Source organism: Salvelinus alpinus, chromosome 37 (assembly GCF_045679555.1).
Source record: "Salvelinus alpinus chromosome 37, SLU_Salpinus.1, whole genome shotgun sequence".
NCBI lineage: Eukaryota > Metazoa > Chordata > Actinopteri > Salmoniformes > Salmonidae > Salvelinus > Salvelinus alpinus.
In genome coordinates this window covers 16262363-16281064 of record NC_092122.1, presented here as the reverse complement: position 1 = coordinate 16281064, position 18702 = coordinate 16262363, and the positions used below count along the sequence as shown (strand labels likewise).

At 44.4% G+C, this 18702-nt stretch overlaps 1 protein-coding gene across 4 annotated transcripts in view; it reads left to right on the top strand.

The window, feature by feature from the left end:
• The window catches only part of LOC139565924 (pleiotrophin-A-like), a 70628-nt gene that overhangs the window by 24266 nt on the left and 27660 nt on the right, over positions 1–18702 (top strand). The window contains exon 1 of one of the 4 annotated variants that reach the window (XM_071386621.1): positions 12274–12477. The exons of the other annotated variants lie outside the window; for them this stretch is intronic. The gene's annotated coding sequence lies outside the window, so the exon portion shown is untranslated. Of the gene's footprint in view, positions 1–12273; positions 12478–18702 lie in introns of those variants that run through there. 4 annotated transcript variants of the gene reach the window in all.

Below are 18702 nucleotides of genomic sequence, written 5' to 3'. Positions count from 1 at the left end.
TCTATAAAGGCAATCAATGCTAATCTCATTTTATTTTACCTGACCTTTTAGTTGCACTGTGGCTGAGTTACTTCGATCCACCGTAGAGGATTTTATTCAATATTATGGTCACTGTTAATCAGAAAGGAGACTGTCGTCAGGCATAAACAGTGTAGGGCTAAAAAGGAAATACAGAAAATTATTGAGACACCCACCAAGAATACTCCCCATATTGGTTTGATGAACCAAAGTCCGTCTTCAGGGGTCTGTCCGTCTGTCTGCCCTTGACAGGTAGGCTGTACAGACAGACAAAACTGAGAGCCATTTCCACTGATGTGGCCAGTCCACTTAAGGTGAATGGAAAGATTAACTGAGCGCGAGCAGTAACCTGCAGCATTCTACCACTTTGTTTTCTTATTCCATTCTCACTGCTAATAGGATGGCTAATGCAAAGGAGAGATGCAATGGCATGGGGATAATAGCCTAATGACAAGGCATTGCACGGCTCAAATGGAAAGTTCTGACGGAATTAAGTTAGACAGCCTATATTCGATATACTGTGATGCGTAGATGATTTCGAAACTCTACACTTCTGTGTAGCTAGCTGATTGATGAATGTTTATGATGAATGTAAGGATGTTGCCAACAGACCATCATCACAAATTTTTAATTTTTAATTTTTATTTCACCTTTATTTAACCAGGTAGGCTAGTTGAGAACAAGTTCTCATTTGCAACTGCGACCTGGCCAAGATAAAGCATAGCAGTGTGAACAGACAACACAGAGTTACACATGGAGTAAACAATAAACAAGTCAATAACATGGTAGAAAAAAAGAGAATCTATATACAATGTGTGCAAAAGGCATGAGGTAGGCAATAAATCGAATAATTACAATTTAGCAGATTAACACTGGAGTGATAAATCATCAGATGATCATGTGCAAGAAGAGATACTGGTGTGCAAAAGAGCAGAAAAGTAAATAAATAAAAGCAGTATGGGGGGTGAGGTAGGTAAATTGGGTGGGTAGTTTACAGATGGACTATGTACAGCTGCAGCGATCGGTTAGCTGCTCGGATAGCAGATTTTTAAAGTTGTTGAGGGAGATAAAAGTCTCCAACTTCAGAGATTTTTGCAATTCGTTCCAGTCGCAGGCAGCAGAGAACTGGAAGGAAAGGCGTCCAAATGAGGTTTTAGCTTTAGGGATGATCAGTGAGATACACCTGCTGGAGCGCGTGCTGCGGGTGGGTGTAGCCATCGTGACCAGTGAACTGAGATAAGGCGGCACTTTACCTAGCATAGCCTTGTAGATGACCTGGAGCCAGTGGGTCTGACGACGAACATGTAGCGAGGGCCAGCCGACTAGGGCATACAGGTCGCAGTGGTGGGTCGTATAAGGTGCTTTAGTAACAAAACGAATGGCACTGTGATAAACTGCATCCAGTTTGCTGAGTAGAGTGTTGGAAGCTATTTTGTAGATGACATCGCCGAAGTCGAGGATCGGTAGGATAGTCAGTTTTACTAGGGTAAGTTTGGCGGCGTGAGTGAAGGAGGCTTTGTTGCGGAATAGAAAGCCGATTCTTGATTTGATTTTGGATTGGAGATGTTTGATATGAGTCTGGAAGGAGAGTTTGCAGTCTAGCCAGACACCTAGGTACTTATAGATGTCCACATATTCTAGGTCGGAACCGTCCAGGGTGGTGATGCTAGTCGGGCGTGCGGGTGCAGGCAGCGAACGGTTGAAAAGCATGCATTTGGTTTTACTAGCGTTTAAGAGCAGTTGGAGGCCACGGAAGGAGTGTTGTATGGCATTGAAGCTCGTTTGGAGGTTAGATAGCACAGTGTCCAAGGAAGGGCCGGAAGTATATAGAATGGTGTCGTCTGCGTAGAGGTGGATCAGGGAATCGCCCGCAGCAAGAGCAACATCATGTATACAGAGAAAAGAGTCGGCCCGAGAATTGAACCCTGTGGTACCCCCATAGAGACTGCCAGAGGACCGGACAACATGCCCTCCGATTTGACACACTGAACTCTGTCTGCAAAGTAGTTGGTGAACCAGGCAAGGCAGTCATTAGAAAAACCGAGGCTACTGAGTCTGCCGATAAGAATATGGTGATTGACAGAGTCGAAAGCCTTGGCCAGGTCGATGAAGACGGCTGCACAGTAATGTCTTTTATCGATGGCGGTTATGATATCGTTTAGTACCTTGAGCGTGGCTGAGGTGCACCCGTGACCGGCTCGGAAACCGGATTGCACAGCGGAGAAGGTACGGTGGGATTCGAGATGGTCAGTGATCTGTTTGTTGACTTGGCTTTCGAAGACCTTAGATAGGCAGGGCAGGATGGATATAGGTCTGTAACAGTTTGGGTCCAGGGTGTCTCCCCCTTTGAAGAGGGGGATGACCGCGGCAGCTTTCCAATCCTTGGGGATCTCAGATGATACGAAGGAGAGGTTGAACAGGCTGGTAATAGGGGGTGCGACAATGGCGGCGGACAGTTTCAGAAATAGGGGGTCCAGATTGTCAAGCCCAGCTGATTTGTATGGGTCCAGGTTTTCCAGCTCTTTCAGAACATCTGCTATCTGGATTTGGGTAAAGGAGAAGCTGGGGAGGCTTGGGCGAGTAGCAGCGGGGGGGGCGGGGCTGTTGGCCAAGGTTGGAGTCGCCAGGAGGAAGGCATGGCCAGCCATTGAGAAATGCTTGTTGAAGTCTTCGATTATCACGGATTTATCGGTGGTGACCGTGTTACCTAGCCTCAGTGCAGTGGGCAGCTGGGAGGAGGTGCTCTTGTTCTCCATGGACTTTACAGTATCCCAGAACTTTTTGGAGTTAGAGCTACAGGATGCGAATTTCTGCTTGAAAAAGCTGGCCTTTGCTTTCCTGACTGACTGCGTGTATTGGTTCCTGACTTCCCTGAACAGTTGCATATCGCGGGGGCTCTTCGATGCTATTGCAGTTCGCCACAGGATGTTTTTGTGCTGGTCGAGGGCAGTCAGGTCTGGAGTGAACCAAGGGCTATATCTGTTCTTGGTTCTGCATTTTTTGAACGGAGCATGCTTGTCTAATATGGTGAGGAAGTAACATTTAAAGAATGACCAGGCATCCTCAACTGACGGGATGAGGTCAATATCCTTCCAGGGTACCCGGGCCAGGTCGATTAGAAAGGCCTGCTCGCAGAAGTGTTTTAGGGAGCGTTTGACAGTGATGAGGGGTGGTCGTTTGACCGCGGACCCGTGGCGGATACAGGCAATGAGGCAGTGATCGCTGAGATCTTGATTGAAGACAGCAGAGGTGTATTTGGAGGGCAGGTTGGTCAGGATAATGTCTATTAGGGTGCCCATGTTTACGGATTTAGGGTTGTACCTGGTGGGTTCCTTGATGATTTGTGTGAGATTGAGGGCATCAAGCTTGGATTGTAGGACTGCCGGGGTGTTAAGCATATCCCAGTTTAGGTCACCTAACAGAACAAACTCTGAAGCTAGATGGGGAGCGATCAATTCACAGATGGTGTCCAGGGCACAGCTGGGAGCTGAGGGGGGTCGGTAGCAGGCGGCAACAGTGAGAGACTTATTTCTGGAGAGATTAATTTTTAAAATTAGAAGTTCGAACTGTTTGGGCATAGACCTGGAAAGTATGACAGAACTTTGCAGGCTATCTCTGCAGTAGATTGCAACTCCTCCCCCTTTGGCAGTTCTATCTTGACGGAAAGTGTTATAGTTGGGTATGGAAATCTCAGAATTTTTGGTGGCCTTCCTGAGCCAGGATTCGGACACGGCAAGGACATCAGGATTGGCAGAGTGTGCTAAAGCGGTGAGTAAGGACTAAACTTAGGGAGGAGGCTTCTGATGTTGACATGCATGAGGCCAAGGCTTTTTCGATCACAGAAGTCAACAAATGAGGGTGACTGGGGACATGCAGGGCCTGGGTTTACCTCCACATCACCCGAGGAACAGAGGAGTAGTAGGATGAGGGTGCGGCTAAAGGCTATCAAAACTGGTCGCCTAGAGCGTTGGGGACAAAGAATAAAAGGAGCAGATTTATGGGCGTGGTAGAATAGATTCTGGGCATAATGTGCAGACAGGGGTATGGAGGGGCGCGGGTACAGCGGAGGCAAGCCCAGGCACTGGGTGATGATAAGAGAGGTTGAATCTCTGGACATGCTGGTCTCAATGGGTGAGGTCACCGCATGTGTGGGGGGTGGGACAAAGGGGGTATCAGAGGTACGGAGAGTGGAACTACAGGGTCCATTGCAAACCAAAACAATGATAATGAAAACTAGCCTGAACAACAGTATGCAAGGCATATTGATATTTGAGAGAGACATACAATAAGGCATAAAGTGATTGCAGGTCTTGATTGGGAGAGCTAGCTAAAACAACAGGTAAGATAACAGCAGCAATAACAGGGTGCTAGTCTAACACAGCAACAACAGGTAAAAATGGCGACGACTAGGCAGAGAGGGTCGGATTAACTACACACAGATCCTGAGTTAAAGCACAGAGCCGACAGATAAAACACAAATAAACAGAATGGAGTACCGTGAATTAATGGACAGTCAAGCATGCATCAGCTATGTAGCCAAGTGATCATAGTGTCCAGGGGGCAGCCGTAGATGGAGCAGGGAGGCCTCCACTAAGCTAGCACGCGGCGTTTAAAGTTAGTAGCCCGGGGGGTGGTCTGCTCAGACGGAGGGGGTCTGCTCAGACGTGGTCGTGTCGACAGAGAATCCAGAGAATCCAAGCCGAATGGCGAAAGAGAGGTTGTGAATTGTAGAATTGTGTTTGCTAACTGGTGCTAGCTTCGTGGCAGTGGCGCTAACTGCGCTAGCTGCAAGCTAGCTGTGAGGATCACAAGTAGTGGCTCAGGGATTACGGCAGGAATCCGGCGTTGTTGTCGAGAGACAGTCCGATGCTGGTAAATTGGTGAGTAATATCCAGGCTAATAACAGGGCTGGTGTCTGTGCAGAAGGTAAAAGCTACTAGCAGCGGCAAAAAAATTGCTAAATTAGCTTGTAGCTGATTTAGACAAGTTGTGATGGATTGGCAGGGCTCTGTGTCGGCAAAAAAAGGTCCAGTCCAATTGGCAAAGAGGTATTGTAGCCCAAGAATTCGCTGGTAGACCTCTTCGGCTAGCCGGCAGATGGGCCTAGCTCGAGGCTAGCTCAAGGCTAACTGGTGCTTGCTTCGGGACAGAGGTGTTAGCCAGTAGTAGCCACTCGGTTGCAGCTAGCTAGCTGTGATAATACGGTGTAATTGTCCAGAGCTTGCGTCAGGAATCCGGTGATGTGGTAGAGAAAAAGCAGTCCTATATGCTCTGGGTTGATATCGCGCTTGCAGACTGGCAGGTATTGGCCCGGTATTGAAGCTGGCTGTGTCCGAGTTAAGGGCGAAGACCGCAGCAGTGGCTAACTGACTACTAGCTAGTAGCTAGTTATCTGGCTAGCTTCTGAATGGGGTTACGGTTATAAAGTATAAAAAAAATAGCAGGTCCGTACCACATTGGGTGAGGCGGAATGTAGGAATGTATATTCAGTTCCTAGATGGAAAGTGAAATTAAAATATATACGAAATGTATACGAAAAATACGAATACTATTTACACGGGACAGACAGGACAAAGACACATCCGACTGCTACGCCATCTTGGATTCCAGAATGACATTAGATCCAATCCATTTATCAATAATCTGTTTGGATTGGTCTCTGACTTTATCAATTCTTGTTAAAAACAGGAGCATACGTTGCATGTCCATGATCAAGCCTGCAATCAACGCCAGATATCCTCTTATCTTTGCTTAGTTCTGCAAGTGTTTTTCTTTTTTATCTGCATCAGTTTTGGATGACGGCTGTTTTTACAGTTGCCTGAATTGGAGATGTTGCAAAAAGCTATATTTCAAAGTCAAATGTAATCAGACTTTGTGCGTTAAAGATGGAGCTTAATCCTACTCCATTTAAATCTCACCAGGTTTTAATCGGACTCTGTGGAGACGTTCACAAGCTGATAGCGTTCTGGGATGTATTTTACTATTTATTATTTTATTTCTTTGAGGGCTGCGTTCAGGAGTGAGAGAATGATTTGATAACTTTACTACATAGAATGGCTAGGGGGATTAGGTAAGCCCACTCTATGGAGCTAAGACCAAAGCAGTGCTTGTACCCACCAATAGGTGATCAGAGCTTCAGGATCACAACAACTATGAGGATGGTTGCCTTCAGCAGCGCCTCAGGGGGACGTTCAAGAACGCTTTTTATCCCTGTCCTCATTAAACCTCCCGCTAAATTCCCCCAGACTGACTTGTGTGGCTCAGAAATCCCTTTGCAAATCCCTCACTAAGGAAACAACCTTTAATGTGCTTGAAGTTGCGTCTTAAATGTGGTGGATTATGGCTCACACATACTGTGTTTGTTGTGGAGAGAGAGAGAAAGAAGGAGAGAGAGGGGAAGAGAGAGAAAGGAGAGAGAAAGGAGAGAGAGAGGAAGAGAAAAAGGAGAGAGAGGGGAAGAGAGAGAGATAGAGAGAGGGAGAGGAAGAGAGAGAAAGGAGAGAGAGGAAGAGAAAAAGGAGAGAGAGGGGAAGAGAGAGGGAGATAGAGAGAGGGGAAGAGAGAGAAAGGAGAAAGGAGAGAGAGAGGAAGAGAAAAAGAAGGAGAGAGAGGGGAAGAGAGAGGGAGATAGAGAGAGGGAGAGGAAGAGAGAGAAAGGAGAGAGAAAGGAGAGAGAGAGGAAGAGAAAAAGAAGGAGAGGGAGGAAGAAAGATGGAGAGAGAGGGAGAGAGGAGAACAATGTAGAGGGAGGAAGAAAGATTGAGAAAGAGAGAGGAAGCGGGATGGATAGGGAGAGAGTGAGAGACAGGCACCCCATTAGTCATACATTAGTATTCTGTCCACAGCTCATAGTGAGAGACAGCCGGTCTACACTAACACCAGAGAAGGGCATGGCTCATTAGAACTTTCTACTCTTTTTTTACTAATAGCTCAAATTCTCCTGACTGTATACAAAAGGCAGAGAAACACATCCATATTTCAAAAAGCAGAGAAACACCTCCATGTTTCAGAAGGCAGAGAAACACATCCATGTTTCAAAAGGCAGAGGAACACCATGTTTCGAAAGGCAGAGAAACACCTCCATGTTTCAAAAGCCAGAGAAATACCATGTTTCAAAAGGCAGAGAAACACCTCCATATTTCAAAAGGCAGAGAAACACCTCCATATTTCAAAAAGCAGAGAAACACCTCCATGTTTCAGAAGGCAGAGAAACACCTCCATATTTCAAAAAGCAGAGAAACACATCCATGTTTCAGAAGGCAGAGAAACACCTCCATGTTTCAGAAGGCAGAGAAACACATCCATGTTTCAAAAGGCAGAGAAACACCTCCATGTTTCAAAAAGCAGAGAAACACATCCATGTTTCAAAAGCCAGAGAAACACCATGTTTCAAAAGGCAGAGAAACACCTCCATATTTCAAAAAGCAGAGAAACACCTCCATGTTTCAGAAGGCAGAGAAGTACCTCCATGTTTCAAAAAGCAGAGAAACACCTCCATATTTCAAAAAGCAGAGAAACACATCCATGTTTCAAAAAGCAGAGAAACACCTCCATATTTCAAAAAGCAGAGAAACACCTCCATATTTCAAAAAGCAGAGAAACACATCCATGTTTCAAAAGGCAGAGAAACACCTCCATGTTTCAAAAAGCAAAGAAACACCTCCATGTTTCAAAAGTGGAGAAACACCTCCATGTTTCAGAAGGCAGAGAAACATCTCCATATTTCAAAAGGCAGAGAAACACCTCCATATTTCAGAAGGCAGAGAAACACATCCATGTTTCAAAAGGCAGAGGAACACCATGTTTCGAAAGGCAGAGAAACACCTCCATGTTTCAAAAGCCAGAGAAACACCATGTTTCAAAAGGCAGAGAAACACCTCCATATTTCAAAAGGCAGAGAAACACCTCCATATTTCAAAAAGCAGAGAAACACCTCCATGTTCCAGAAGGCAGAGAAACACCTCCATGTTTCAAAAAGCAGAGAAACACCTCCATATTTCAAAAAGCAGAGAAACACATCCATGTTTCAGAAGGCAGAGAAACACCTCCATGTTTCAGAAGGCAGAGAAACACATCCATGTTTCAAAAGGCAGAGAAACACCTCCATGTTTCAAAAAGCAGAGAAACACATCCATGTTTCAAAAGCCAGAGAAACACCATGTTTCAAAAGGCAGAGAAACACCTCCATATTTCAAAAAGCAGAGAAACACCTCCATGTTTCAGAAGGCAGAGAAGTACCTCCATGTTTCAAAAAGCAGAGAAACACCTCCATATTTCAAAAAGCAGAGAAACACATCCATGAGACCGGAAGCATGACCGAATACAAACAGTGTAGCTATTCTCTCCGCAAGGCAATCAAACAGGCTAAGTCCCAGTACAGAGACAAAATCGAGTCGCAATTCAACAGCTCAGACACAAGAGGTATGTGGCAGGGTCTACAGTCAATCACGGATTACAAAAAGAAAACCAGCCCCGTCGCGGACCAGGATGTCTTGCTCCCAGACAGGCTAAACAACTTTTTTGCCCGCTTTGAGGACAATACAGTGCCACTGACACGGCCCCCTACCAAAACCTGCGGGCTCTCCTTCACTGCAGCCGAGGTGAGTAAAACATTTAAACGTGTTAACCCTCGCAAGGCTGCAGGCCCAGACGGCATTCCCAGCCGCGTCCTCAGAGCATGCGCAGACCAGCTGGCTGGTGTGTTTACGGACATATTCAATCAATCCTTATCCCAGTCTGCTGTTCCCACATGCTTCAAGAGGGCCACCATTGTTCCTGTTCCCAAGAAAGCTAAGGTAACTGAGCTAAACGACTACCGCCCCGTAGCACTCACTTCCGTCATCATGAAGTGCTTTGAGAGACTAGTCAAGGACCATATCACCTCCACCCTACCGGACACCCTAGACCCACTCCAATTTGCTTACCGACCCAATAGGTCCACAGACGACGCAATCGCAACCACACTGCACACTGCCCTAACCCATCTGGACAAGAGGAATACCCATGTGAGAATGCTGTTCATCGATTACAGCTCAGCATTCAACACCATAGTACCCTCCAAACTCGTCATCAAGCTCGAGACCCTGGGTCTCGACCCCGCCCTGTGCAACTGGGTCCTGGACTTCCTGACGGGCCGCCCCCAGGTGGTGAGGGTAGGTAACAACATCTCCACCCCGCTGATCCTCAACACTGGGGCCCCACAAGGGTGCGTTCTGAGCCCTCTCCTGTACTCCCTGTTCACCCACGACTGCGTGGCCATGCACGCCTCCAACTCAATCATCAAGTTTGCGGATGACACTACAGTGGTAGGCTTGATTACCAACAACGACGAGACGGCCTACAGGGAGGAGGTGAGGGCCCTCGGAGTGTGGTGTCAGGAAAATAACCTCACACTCAACGTCAACAAAACAAAGGAGATGATTGTGGACTTCAGGAAACAGCAGAGGGAGCACCCCCCTATCCACATCGACGGGTCAGTAGTGGAGAAGGTGGAAAGTTTTAAGTTCCTCGGTGTACACATCACGGACAAACTGAATTGGTCCACCCACACAGACAGCGTTGTGAAGAAGGCGCAGCAGCGCCTCTTCAACCTCAGGAGGCTGAAGAAATTCGGCTTGTCACCAAAAGCACTCACAAACTTCTACAGATGCACAATCGAGAGCATCCTGTCGGGCTGTATCACCGCCTGGTACGGCAACTGCTCCGCCCACAACCGTAAGGCTCTCCAGAGGGTAGTGAGGTCTGCAGAACGCATCACCGGGGGCAAACTACCTGCCCTCCAGGACACCTACACCACCCGATGTCACAGGAAGGCCATAAAGATCATCAAGGACAACAACCACCCAAGCCACTGCCTGTTCACCCCGCTATCATCCAGAAGGCGAGGTCAGTACAGGTGCATCAAAGCAGGGACCGAGAGACTGAAAAACAGCTTCTATCTCAAGGCCATCAGACTGTTAAACAGCCACCACTAACATTTAGCGGCCGCTGCCAACATACTGACTCAACTCCAGCCACTTTAAAAATGGGAATTGATGGAATTTATGTAAAAATGTACCACTAGCCACTTTAAACAATGCCACTTAATATAATGTTTACATACCCTACATTACCCATCTCATATGTATATACTGTACTCTATATCATCTACTGCATCTTGCCATCTTTATGTAATACATGTACCACTAGCCACTTTAAACTATGCCACTTTATGTTTACATACCCTACAGTACTCATCTCATATGTATATACCGTACTCTATACCATCTACTGCATCTGCCATGCCGTTCTGTACCACCACTCATTCATATATCTTTATGTACATATTCTTTATCCCTTTACACTTGTGTGTGTGTGTAAGGTAGTAGTTGTGGAATTGTTAGGTTAGATTACTTGTTGGTTATTACTGCATTGTCGGAACTAGAAGCACAAGCATTTCGCTACACTCGCATTAACATCTGCTAACCATGTGTATGTGACTAATAAAATTTGATTTGATTTGATTTGATTTGATGTTTCAAAAAGCAGAGAAACACCTCCATATTTCAAAAAGCAGAGAAACACCTCCATATTTCAAAAAGCAGAGAAACACATCCATGTTTCAAAAGGCAGAGAAACACCTCCATGTTTCAAAAAGCAAAGAAACACCTCCATGTTTCAAAAGGCAGAGAAACACCTCCATGTTTCAGAAGGCAGAGAAACATCTCCATATTTCAAAAGGCAGAGAAACACCTCCATATTTCAGAAGGCAGAGAAACACATCCATGTTTCAGAAGGCAGAGAAACACCTCCATGTTTCAAAAGGCAGAGAAACACCTCCATATTTCAAAAAGCAGAGAAACACCTCCATGTTTCAAAAGGCAGAGAAACACCTCCATGTTTCAAAAAGCAGAGAAACACCTCCATATTTTAGAAGGCAGAGAAACACATCCATGTTTCAGAAGGCAGAGAAACACCTCCATGTTTCAGAAGGCAGAGAAACACCTCCATGTTTCAAAAGGCAGAGGAACACCATGTTTCGAAAGGCAGAGGAACACCATGTTTCGAAAGGCAGAGAAACACCTCCATGTTTCAAAAGCCAGAGAAACACCATGTTTCAAAAGGCAGAGAAACACCTCCATATCTCAAAAAGCAGAGAAACATCTCCATGTTTCAGAAGGCAGAGAAGTACCTCCATGTTTCAAAAAGCAGAGAAACACCTCCATATTTCAAAAAGCAGAGAAACACCTCCATATTTCAAAAAGCAGAGAAACACCTCCATGTTTCAAAAGGCAGAGAAACACCTCCATGTTTCAAAAGGCAGAGACACTCCTCCATGTTTCAAAAGGCGGAGAAACAACTCCATGTTTCAAAAAGCAGAGAAACACATCCATGTTTCAAAAGGCAGAGAAACACCTCCATGTTTCAAAAAGCAGAGAATCACCTCCATGTTTCAAAAGGCGGAGAAACACCTCCATGTTTCAGAAGGCAGAGAAACACCTCCATATTTCAAAAGGCAGAGAAACACCTCCATATTTCAAAAGGCAAAGAAACACCTCCATGTTTCAAAAGGTAGAGAAACACCTCCATGTTTCAAAAAGCAGAGAAACACCTCCATATTTCAGAAGGCAGAGAAACACCTCCATGTTTCAAAAGGCAGAGGAACACCATGTTTTGAAAGGCAGAGAAACACCTCCATGTTTCAAAAGCCAGAGAAACACCATGTTTCAAAAGGCAGAGAAACACCTCCATATTTCAAAAGGCAGAGAAACACATCCATGTTTCAGAAGGCAGAGAAACACCTCCATGTTTCAAAAGGCAGAGAAACACCTCCATATTTCAAAAAGCAGAGAACACCTCCATGTTTCAAAAGGCAGAGAAACACCTCCATGTTTCAAAAGGCAGAGAAACACCTCCATGTTTCAAAAAGCAGAGACACTCCTCCATGTTTCAAAAGGCGGAGAAACAACTCCATGTTTCAAAAGGCGGAGAAACACCTCCATGTTTCAAAAGGCAGAGAAACACCATGTTACAAAAGGCAGAGAAACATTGATTCCAACGAAGTTCAGGGATGTACTACTTGTGTTAGCGAACAAACTTCCATATTCTCCTCAGGAATTTTATATCTCCAGGAAATGGGGGAGAAACCAAGGTCCAGAGAGAAAGGTAGTCGAGCAGGTAGAGGAAATTGTTGAAGCAAGCTTGTTTCTCGTACCCCTCGGATGAACACTAATGGTTTGCCCCATACATGTAACTGGGTAATGCCCCTGGTGATTTGAGTTGGCTGGTTGAGGGGGCTTTTTTGTCCTCCCCCTGTGCCGGTCTTCCAGGCTAGACACCCCTGGATCTGCTCGGAGAGAGCCCCTGGGGGCTAAATGGACCAGTGTATCGTGAGCTGAATACTGATGCTGCACTGTGGACACTGTCAGACTGTTGTGAGAAGGGGCCAACAGCTAAACTGGCATCGACAACCAGGGTTGGGTAGGTTACTTTCTAAATATAAGCCTTTACAGTTACTAGTTACAGTGCCTGTCCAAAATGATCAGTAACGTAACTTTTAGATTACCCAAACACAGTAACGTAATCTGATTACTTTTGGATTACTTTCCCCTTAAAAGGCATTAGAAGAAGATGAAAAGGATCCATCAAATGCATTTGGTTTGTCATCATAGTGGTCTTTGACTTGTGGTCAGATTCGCTCAGGTGGAACAAACTTAAAATGGTGCCTGTTTTCAATGCTGAATTGAATGTCATTGAGAAAACAGAAAGTTGTCATGTCTTTTGTTGCAAACATCCTTTCTGAATTCAAATGTAATCCAATTAGTAATAGATTTTTTTTTAAGTATTGTTAATCTGATTACAATATTTTAGCTGGTAACGGATTAGTTATAGTTGTTTTTGTAATCAGATTACATGTAATCACTTACTCCCCAACCCAGTGAACAACCAATTTATGCAACTATGGTGGATGTGTAACCAGGACCACCCAGTACAGCTCAGCTTTGTTTGACACAGTAGTGTGAAAATGGTATTAGATAACTATACAAACACACACCCAGACAGACAGAAGGGCCCGGTCAATGCTCTGGGCTGTGCTGTGTCTGTGAGCAGGTGGCCGGAAACTATCTTGAATCCCACCATGACCAGAGACAGTGATGGAACACTGCCAGAAACATTTTGTTCTTCTGAGAAGAAACATAGGGATTGAGTGGAGGTTGTCATGTATGCTGGCTCCCAGGAGTGTTGTTATTCCCTTTGAGGAGGATGAAAAGTGGAAAGCTATAAGCACTCCACAGAAGAAAGAAAAGAGCTCCTCAATGTACTTGCAAGTTGTCCTTTGGAAAGAAGCATGTATTTAAGGTCTCCTAACCACCGGTCCTGGCAACCCACACTGCGTTCACCTGGCAACCATCATTGGGCACAGCTGCTCCCCATCGTTAAGCACACCTGGACTTCATCACCACCCTGATAACTCTCCATTCATATAGCCCTCAGTTGCTTCATTCATCAGGCAGTATTGGTTTTGGTTACGTTCAGCATGCAGCTTCTGTTTTGCATTATTGTCATGTTTATTATTGAACTGACATTCTGCACCTGCTTCCTGACTCCCTGCGTATGCGTTACAGATACTCATGTTGGTGGGTTAACAGGGAGTTCATCCCAAATGGCATCCTATCCCTAGGGGCCCTGGTCAAAAGTAGTGCACTATATAGGAATAGGGTGCCATTTGGGAACAAGGATAACAATACATGTGTTATGGATGGCAATAGCATGTGATGAAGAGGATGAGGCCAGTGACATGAAGTTGGTAGACAGGGTTGGCAGAATATTCCTCAGTAAGGAGAATAAATGCTTTTACTCGTGTGTGTTTGGGACCTTTGGTTTTGGCAATGGGAGTAGATACAGCTGACTAAGACATTGTGGAGTTGATGTTGTATTTTATGTGTGGTACTCTGATTCAAATGTGCCAAGGAGACACTAATTGTTTCATGACAGAATAGTTTTGGTTAGTATGGCTTGAGACGATAACATTCAAAATACCTAGCTAGCATTGGAGACTGAGGGGAGGACGGCTCATAATAATGTCAGGAATGGAGTGAATGGAATGGCATCAAACACGTGGTTTCCATGTGGTTGATACCATTCCATTGACTCCATTCCAGCCATTATTATGAGCCGTCCTCCCCTCAGCAGCCTCCACTGCCAGCTAACTAATAACACTTTTAGGCTGCTGGAACATTTTCATAATAAAGGGTGGACTTGACTTCATACAGTGCATACAAATATCAATCTTTTTAATGACAAATCAATGCAACGACAAATAATTTTTCTCCGATGAATCTTTCAGCATCAGTAAATAATGTGTGCATATACTGTGGTACATTCCACAGCCATAGCACACAGAAACAGACAAACAAGCCTCTGTCGGTTTTATTGTGGACTAAATTAGGCAGCGTTGCTGTGTATCGAATTCCCATCAGCCCTCTCTGCTGACTGACGTCACAGGGCCCCAGGCGTTGGATCTCTCATGGCTCTGCTGCACATGTTTTCGACAGTGGCTGGCTGGCTGCATGCTCTTCATCAAACAGCTTTATTAGCCCTATATCTCTACACTAGCAGATCATCCAACAGCTCTAGTATCCCTATATCTGTACACTAGCAGATCATCTAAAAGTTCTAGTATCCCTATATCTCTACACTAGCAGATCATCCAACAGCTCTAGTATCCCTATATCTGTACACTAGCAGATCATCCAATAGCTCTAGTATCCCTATATCTGTACACTAGCAGATCATCTAAAAGTTCTAGTATCCCTATATCTCTACACTAGCAGATCATCCAACAGCTCTAGTATCCCTATATCTGTACACTAGCAGATCATCCAATAGCTCTAGTATCCCTATATCTACACATTAGCAGATCATGCAACAGATCAGGTATCCCTATATCTCCAAATCAAATATCAATCAATATCAATATCTAACAAATAATATCTAACAATTTCACAACAAATACCTAATACACACAAATCTAAGTAAAGGGATGGAATTAAGAATATATAAATATATGAATGAGCAATGTCTGAGCGACATAGACTAAGATACAGTAGATAGTATAGAATACAGTATATACATATGAGATGAGTAATGCAAGATATGTAAACATTATTAAAGTGACGTTATTAAAGTGACTAGTGTTCCATTTATTAAAGTGGCCAATAATTTCAAGTTTGTGCTAGTGATGGCTATTTAACAGTCTGATGGCCTTGAGATAGAAGCTGCTTTTTCAGTCTCTTGGTCCCAGCTTTGATGCACCTTTATTGACCTCGCCTTCTGGATGATAGCAAGGTGAACAGGCAGTGGCTCGGGTGGTTGTTATCCTGGATGATATTTTTGGCCTTCCTGTGACATCGGGTGCTGTAGGTGTCCTGGAGGGTAGGTAGTTTACCCCCGGTGATGCGTTGTGCAGACCGCACCACCCTCTGGAGAGCATTGCGGTTGTAAGCGGTGCAGTTGCTGTACCAGGCGGTGATACAGCCAGACAGGATGCTCTCATTTGTTCATTTGTAAATGTTTGTGAGTGTTTTAGGTGACAAGACAAATTTTATCAGCCTCCTGAGGTTGAAGAGGCACTGTTGTGCCTTCTTCATCACACTGTCTGTGTGGGTGGACCATTTCAGTTTGTCAGTAATATGTACGCAGAGGAACACAAAACTTTCCACCTTCTCCACTGCTGTCTCGTCGATGTGGATAGGGGGATGCTCCCTATAGGGGGGTGCTCCCTGTTTCCTGGATGGGGGGTGCTCTCTTTTTCTGGAAGTCCACGATCATCTGCTTTGTTTTGTTGACATTGAGTGAGAGGTTATTTTCCTAACACCACACTCCTAGAGCCCTCACCTCCTCCCTGCAGGCTGTCTCGTCGTTGTTGGTAATCAAGCCTACTACTGTTGTGTCGTCTGAAAACTTGATGATTGATTTGGAGGAGTGCATGACCAAGCAGTCATGGGTGAACAGGGAGTACAGGAGGGGGCTGAGCACGCACCCTTGTGGGGCCCCAGTATTGAGGATCAGTGAAGTGGAGATGTTGTTTCCTACCTTCACCACCTGGTGGCGGCCTGTCAGGAAGTCCAGGACTGTCACGCCCTGACCTTAGTGATCCTTTTTATGTCTCTATTTTGGTTTGGTCAGGGTGTGAGTTGGGGTGGGTATTCTATGTTCTATTATTTGTATTTCTATGTTTTGGCCGGGTAGGGTTCTCAATCAGGAACAGCTGTCTATCGTTGTCTCTGATTGAGAACCATACTTAGGTAGCCCTTTTTCCCACCTGTCTTTGTGGGAAGTTGACTTTGTTTATGGCACATAGCCTTTAGCTTCACGGTTTGTTTTGTAGTGTTTATTGTTTTTGTCGGCGTCATATTACATAAAGAAAATGTACACTCACCACGCTGCGCCTTGGTCCAGTTCATTCAACAGCCGTGACAAGCACCCAATTGCACAGGGCGGGGTTCAGACCCAGGGCATCGTGCTTAATGATGAGCTTGGAGGGTACTATGGTGTTGAATGCTGAGCTATAGTCAATGAACAGCATTCTTACATACAGCTTAACTGACCAAAACCAGATACAAAGCATTCAGAAAAGATATTGAACTATATGCAGTACCAGTCAAAGGTTTGGACACACCTATTCATTCAAGGGTTTGTCTTTATTTTTTAAACAATTTTCTACATTGTAGAATAAAAGTGAAGTCATCAAAACTATGAAATAACACATGGAATTACTACAATTATGTAGTAATCAAAAAAGTGTTACACAAATCAAAATCTATTTTTGATTTTTGATTCTTCAACGTAGCCACCCTATGCCTTCATGACAGCTTTGCACACTCTTGGCATTCTCTCAACCAGCTTCATGATGATTGCTTTTCCAACAGTCTTGAAGGAGTTCCCACATATGCTGAGCACCTGTTGGCTGCTTTCCTTCACTCTGCGGTAAAACTCATCCCAAACCATCTCAATTGCATTGAGGTTGGTTGATTGTGGAGGCCAAGTCATCTGATGCAGCACTCCATCACTCTCCTTGGTCAAATAACCCTTACACAGCCTGGAGGTGTGTTGGGTCATTGTCCTGTTGAAAAACAAACGATAGTGGGAGTAAGTGCAAAACAGATGGGATGGCATACTGCTGCAGAATGCTGTGGTAGCCATGCTGGTTAAGTGTGCCTTGAATTATAAATAAATCACTGACAATGTCACCAGCAAAGCACCACCACACTTCATTCTCCATGCTTCACAGTGGGAACCACACATGCAGAGATCATCAGTTTACCTACTCTACGTCTCACAAAGACACGGTGGTTGGAACCAAACATTGCAAATTTGGACTAATGTCAATTGCTCATGTTTCTTGGCCCAAGCAAGTCTCTTCTTCTTATTGGTGTCCTTTAGTAGTGGTATCTTTGCAGCAATTTGATTCACACAGTCTCCTCTGAACAGTTGATGTTGAGATGTGTCTGTTACTTGAACTCTGTGAAGCATTTATTTGGGGTGCAATTTCTGAGGCTGGTAAATCTAATAAACTTATCCTTTGCAGCAGAGGTAACTCTGGGTCTTCCTTTCCTGTGGCGGTCCACATGAGAGCCAGTTTGATGATAGCGCTTGATGGTTTTTGCGACTGCATTTTTCAAAGTTCTTGAAATGTTCCGTATTGACTGACCTTCATGTCTTAAAGTAATGATGGACTGTTGTTTCTCTTTGCTTATTTGAGCTGTTCTTGCCATAATATAGACTTGGTCTTTTACCAAATAGGGCTGTCTTCTGTATACCACCCCTACCTTGTCACAGCACAACTGATTGGCTCAAATGCATTAAGAAAATTCCACAAATTAACTTTTTACAAGGCACACCTGTTAATTGAAATGTATTCCAGGTGACTACCTTGAAAAGCTGGTTGAGAGAATTCCAAGAGTGTGTAAAGCTGTCATTAAGGCAAAAGGTGGCTACTTTGAAGAATCTAAAATCTAAAATACATTTTGATTTGCTTAACACTTTTTTGGTTACTAGATGATTCCATTTGTGTTATTTCATAGTTTTGATGTCTTCACTATTATTCTACAATGTAGAAAATAGTAAAAAATTAAGAATAACCCTTGAATGAGTAGGTGTGTCCAAACTTTTGACTGGTACTGTATGTATTTTTTTAATTATCTTTGAGAATGTAGAACTAACCATCAAATAAAAGCTAGACAGTTAGGGAGAATTAAAAAAAATGAGTGGCCATTCAGAGCACCTACCCATTGACTTTGTTATAATGTTTGAGAAGAAGAACACATTATTAGCCATTGCAAAATGCATAGAATTGCAGGAAATTTGCTTTAAAACTGCAAAATTGTCTCAGCTCCATGTCAAACTGTGTAGAATTGTTGGAAATTAGCTTCGAAGCTGTCCTAGAGTGTCTGCTTCCTCTTCCAATGAACTGTGGGGAGGTCAAAATAATGAATCTGTCTACCAAATCTATTCATTTTAAAATGTTGATCACTTCTACTTGCCATTATCATTCACCTGATGATAAGAAACACATCTTTTTTTTTGTTAACATATGATGGGGTCTGTGGGTTGCCGGTTTGCCTGGGAGCGGGTCCCTGGGCAAGAAACATTTGATCAGTGTTTCTCAACCTCCGGTTCTGGGACAAGAATCGGTCCCTGGGA